This window comes from Oncorhynchus mykiss, chromosome 6 (assembly GCF_057628025.1).
Source record: "Oncorhynchus mykiss isolate SJ-2025 chromosome 6, ASM5762802v1, whole genome shotgun sequence".
Taxonomy (NCBI): domain Eukaryota; kingdom Metazoa; phylum Chordata; class Actinopteri; order Salmoniformes; family Salmonidae; genus Oncorhynchus; species Oncorhynchus mykiss.
This window is the reverse complement of record NC_143027.1, coordinates 50,617,045-50,622,260: the sequence shown is the minus strand read 5'-3', so window position 1 is coordinate 50,622,260 and position 5,216 is coordinate 50,617,045. Positions and strand designations below refer to the sequence as shown.

Genomic DNA, 5,216 nt, shown 5'->3' with positions numbered 1-5,216 from the left:
CTGAAAAGTCCTCTAGGTTAGTGTGGGCATGTTATGGCGGGTGAGATAAAGGAAACAGAAGTCACTTTGATGTTCTCTGTTTTCCCTGGGTTACATGGTTATAATAACGTATAAATAAGGTCCATATTGAGCAGTGTTGCAAAGTCGAAGAACTTCCGTTTGTTGAAGATGACATAAGCCACTCACTCCTATAGCCAGCCGGGGGTGCAGTATCCACTCAGACCCACAGAGGCCACCATTTTGGTTTATTTTTCAGCACAATACATGGGTCTTGCAGGCAACTCCCATAAGGCGTATGTGTCTCAACCCCTGGCTTGCAGTCATCCTGAGACCACTGTAATTCTATAGCAGACAATATCCACTACAAAGTAGGATTAAGTTGCCCCTGGACGCTGATCTTGGGTCAACACTTGGGCTGGGCCGTGGCTATATTTATATCTGTCTGTCTGTCTCTCTGATGCTTCAGACCATCATTCATATGTGTTTCTATATAACACATCGGCACCCACCAATAGCAAACCTCAGGCCTATATTTGGACCAATAAGACCATAGATGTGCTTTGCAAAATAAACCTATAGGACAAGAAATATGATGATTCTTCATTGAACTACCTTGTGATCTAGCAGAGCCAAAAGTGTGCATAGGAAATAATAGTCACGGGTGACTATAAGACTGATGCCAACAATAAACATTCCAAACATGGAGCACAGCCACCTGTGGAGAGATAAATACCTCCTCCTTAATGGGAATCATCAACAACTCTCTCTCTCACACACACACACAGAGGAGGAATGGGACCAGATAATGATCATTTTGCGCAAAAATAACAAGTTAGACAGAACCACTGGGCAAAAAATTGACCAGTACATCCAGCATTTCGGGCAGTCTGCCCCTGCACACACACATTCACACAGACACTAACACTGATTCACACAACCCCCATAGGCTTACATGAGAACTTATTTTCTGAGTGACTAGACTTTTATATATTGATAATTGATAGATAGGAACAAATAGAAGTAACCAGGAGAGGATCAACGAAAACCTACCTACACGTTTTGTTAAATTGGTACCAATAAGGTAAGAAATGCTTGCTGGTAGGAAAGCCATACCTACAAATCAAACGCAAAATACTGTCAAACAAAGGAAGGACTATTTAATCCATAGGATTTACTGGAAAGAAAAAAAACGTGACGCAAAAACGTACCAAGCAGTCATTTGGGAGAGCACATGGTCTGCATCATCCAGATGGGAAGTGTGGGCTCCAGAATGGCAACTCCCATGTTGGCGAAGCACAGAGAGCCTGAAACCAAAGCACCAAGGTCAGCTCACTTCTGTTTTACGACTATGCCTGCATCCCAAATGGCAATGTAATCCCTATTTAGTGCACTACTTCACCCATAAGGCCTGGTCAAAAGTAGTGCACTAACAGGGAATAGATTGACATTAGGGACATTTCCTCTGTGTTTAGCCTTACTCTTTGGTTTGTTATTCTGACAGTCAAGTCCCAGACTCACCTGCACAAATGAGAATGTAGGGGTCCTTCAGTAGGGTCAGCAAAGGAGTGCCATCCACACTCTGTAAGTTAATGTGAAATGTTAAGCCGGAGGAGACAGGAAAAATGTCTTGTTTTTTCTAGCGTGAGGGAGGAGACCTCTGAAATGTCAACATTATAAAATAAGACAACGTGTAATTTAATGCAATGGTGGCTTCTGTTCGGTGCATCTTAAACGACACTGATTGGTACACACTCTGGCTCAATCCGAATTTGTATTTCCGCGGTTCCTCACACCCTAGCTCCTCGCCTTCTAGTCTATAGTATTGGAAGAGAAGGTCCAAAGTCCCTCCCCAGGCCTTCTTCTCTAATGGTTTTGTGAAAGAGGTGGGAGATAGCATTTGAGGACTCAAGGAAAGATGAATTGAGATAAAGCCCCATTTTTTGATTTGATCAAGTCAGTTATGTTCATTTTGTGGCTGGGTTACATTTATTTTTTAAATCTTTTATCTTGAAAGAAAAGGTGAAAAGTATACTCACATCTGGTGAAATCTTTGATGGCAGAGATGTAACACTGTGTGTTTAGAGAGTCAGTCAGTTGGCATTAAGGAACATTCCTAGAATATACCTTGTCCTCTCCGAACAATACAAACAGCTTGCCTGTCTAAACTGTTCATTCTGACTGGTAGCCACAACAGATAATCTGGTAACACTTGACATTACAGTGTTCTTATTACTGTGTATCATGTAATTACAATGTAACAACAAGTATAGTAATTTCCCATATTACACTGTACCTAACCATAACCCTAACGTTGGCCTGACCCTAAGCCTAAGTAATGCAAAGTACATTATAAGTACAGACTTTACTGTACAAGTGTAATGATAATTGTTATTGCTCATTATTACACTGCACTGAGTAATTACAATACTTCTTACACTGTAATTACAGGAATAATTACACTGTAATAAGGTCACTGTAATGTAAAGTGTAACAGATAAACGGAAATACTGAAATACTGCCAGAAAGGCCAAGATCAAGAAAGGAGCAGTCTTCCCCACAAATGAATACATCACACTTCCAAATGGCGCTCCAACTGTCAAAGACATTTTCAAGAAAAAGTCCTTGATTATACATGTATTCCACATTATGATTTCACATTTGGCATGTGTTAGTGTAAGATACGTTTCGTCGTAACCATTTGCTATTTAGCAGATGCTTTTATCCAAAGCATCTTACAGTAGTAATGTGTGCATACAGTACAATTTCGTATGGGTGGCCACAGTGGTAATTGACCGCACAACTTACAAGTGCCATGCTCTACCAACTGAGCCACACAGGACCACCAGGATCTGCTCCTTTCTTAATCTAAGCCTTTCTGGCAGTATTTCACACCGTTACACTGTTGTCTCTAACTTCTTGCCCTTTGTGCTGTTGTCTGTGCCCAATAATGTTTGTACCACGTTTTGTGCTGCTACCATGTTGTGTTGCTACCATGCTGTGTTGTCATGTGTCGCTGCCTTGCTATGTTGTTGTCTTAGGTCTCTCTGTATGTAGTGTTGTGTTGTCTCTCTTGTTGTAATGTGTGCTTTGTCCTATATTTATATTGTATTTTTTTTTTTTTTTTAATCTCAGGCCCCCGTCCCGCCTTTTGCCTTTTGGTAATCTGTCATTGTAAATAAGACTTTGCCCTTAACTGATTTGCCTAGTTAAATAAAGGTCAAATAAAAAAGAAAAAGGGGAGTAACTCACCGAGAACCCCCACGGCCAGTCCACCCAGTGCGATCCCCATAGCTACGCCTCTCTCCTCATTACTTGTGTACACACTGGCCAACATTCCCAGTCTTACGGGAGAAGACATGCTTTTCACTTAGACGTTAAGATGCTTGGACAAAATAGTTCCATTTCTATTGCAACACTGGGGAGGTTTTTGTGAAACACAGGAGGAGAAAGACGAACCAATTCCCTGAAGAGAGCGAGCAAAAAACAACAAGGCGCATGCACATGAGAAGGCAAACACTGACAACCACAGGACACAACCTCCGTTACCATGACTGCACTGTGGTAAGATAAAATCAAATCTAAAGATGACGCAATTGGAGTTGTGAAACAGTCATGGTATGTATATTAGAGATTACTACCTCAATTATATCTCATTATCAACTGTGTGTAACAAGTTAGAAGTGTGTGTCAGTGTCAGGCACACATACTTATTGTTGAAACAAACATGATGATAAAGACAGCAAACATTGGTATGTGATGTCCAACTCTTGAGGGAAAAGATAAGGATAAGATTAGAACCAGTGTGTATTGTATTTAATCATTTTCAATAAATGCAAAGTTGAACACTGTCCTAGCTAGCTGTGATTTTGTCACACACACAAAAACACTTGCTGTGAAGCCAGAACATGAACCTGTTGGTCAGGGGACCCACGAAGGGATTGATCAGAAGCTGCACCAGAGCCTTGGAGGCAAAGAGGAGTCCCACACGAACATTCTCCTTGTCCAAGAAGGCACTGTCCTCCTGGCATGTGCTGCCTTTCACCTGGCTGGAGTTTCTGGAGATGTTGAAGAGGAGGGCCTCAGACAGGTTGCTCTCAGAGCAGCTGATGCTGTAGGAAGTGTTGTCGTATAAGGAGTGGACTGAGGTCAATGTGAAGCCCTCCTCAGAGAGCCTCTGCATGCTGGATGAAGGTGTCCTGTGTAGGGGGATCCAGGGCATGTAAAAACGTTGGGATGATGGGCACTGCGAGAGAGGAGAGACGACACATTTGAGTTTGTGGGAGACTGTGCACTTTAAAAGGCAGGCGAAAGGAAAGGAGGGAACCCTTTTGTCTCAGTGCCGGGGAGGCACAGTGGATCTACTCCATGAGGGGGAATGTGGTCGCGCTGCTCTCTGTCAACCCAAGTTATTCTCTGTGGGGTCTAGATGTCAGGCCAGTTAAAGGCAAATGCTATGGTCACGCTAGCTGCATTGTTGGCCCTGCAGCTAAATATTAAAATGGGTGACGTGCCTTTTTCAATACAAATATCACTATCCAATCTAAGGTACACAACTACATGCACATTTTAAAGTGTGTGTATGTGTGAACGTGTGCGTGTGTGTGTGAGTTGTCTGGACTCACCGACAACAGTAAGCAGCATGTTATCCAGTAGCAGGGCAACACACACGACCACCAGCACCAGTCTGGAGGAGCTTCTGCTCTGTCGTAGCAACTCTCGCGCCCACACCAAGGGGTTGAACAGCGACATAGCTCTCCACGTTCCCTGGGACAATAGCTACAGAACAGTTCCCTTTTTTTGGATAAGAAACAGATATGTTGATATTTAAAACATATTTGAAAATATTAACATTTGATTACCAATTTAGTCACAAGAAGGTCTCCATAACTGTGTCTGTATTATCGTTACACCACTACATTTGAGTTTGTCCTAAACTAACTACACACAAACTACACTCTTAGAAAAAAGGGTTCCAAAAGGGTTCTTTGGCTGTCCCCATAGGAGCATGCTTTTTGGTTCCAGGTAGAACCATTTTGGGTTCCATTTTGGGTTCCCTCTGTGGAAAGGTTTTTTACATGGAACCAAAAAAAGTTCTACCTAGAACCAAAAAGGGTTATTAAAATGGTTTTCCTATGGGGACAGCTGAAGAACCCTTTTAGGTTCTAGATTGCACATTTTTTTCTAAGAGTGCTGTCGTAATGTTGTATTGATTAATG

The 5,216-nt window shown here is 42.2% G+C and overlaps 1 pseudogene across 1 annotated transcript; it reads right to left on the bottom strand.

Annotated features, from left to right (window-relative positions):
* Window positions 1-3,797: 3,797 nt before the first annotated feature.
* Window positions 3,798-4,770, bottom strand: LOC149982906 (chromaffin granule amine transporter-like; annotated as a pseudogene). Its single transcript, XR_016496733.1, has 2 exons — window positions 4,623-4,770; window positions 3,798-4,243 (listed from the first exon to the last, which is right to left on the bottom strand). The product of XR_016496733.1 is annotated as a chromaffin granule amine transporter-like (transcript).
* Window positions 4,771-5,216: the final 446 nt, after the last annotated feature.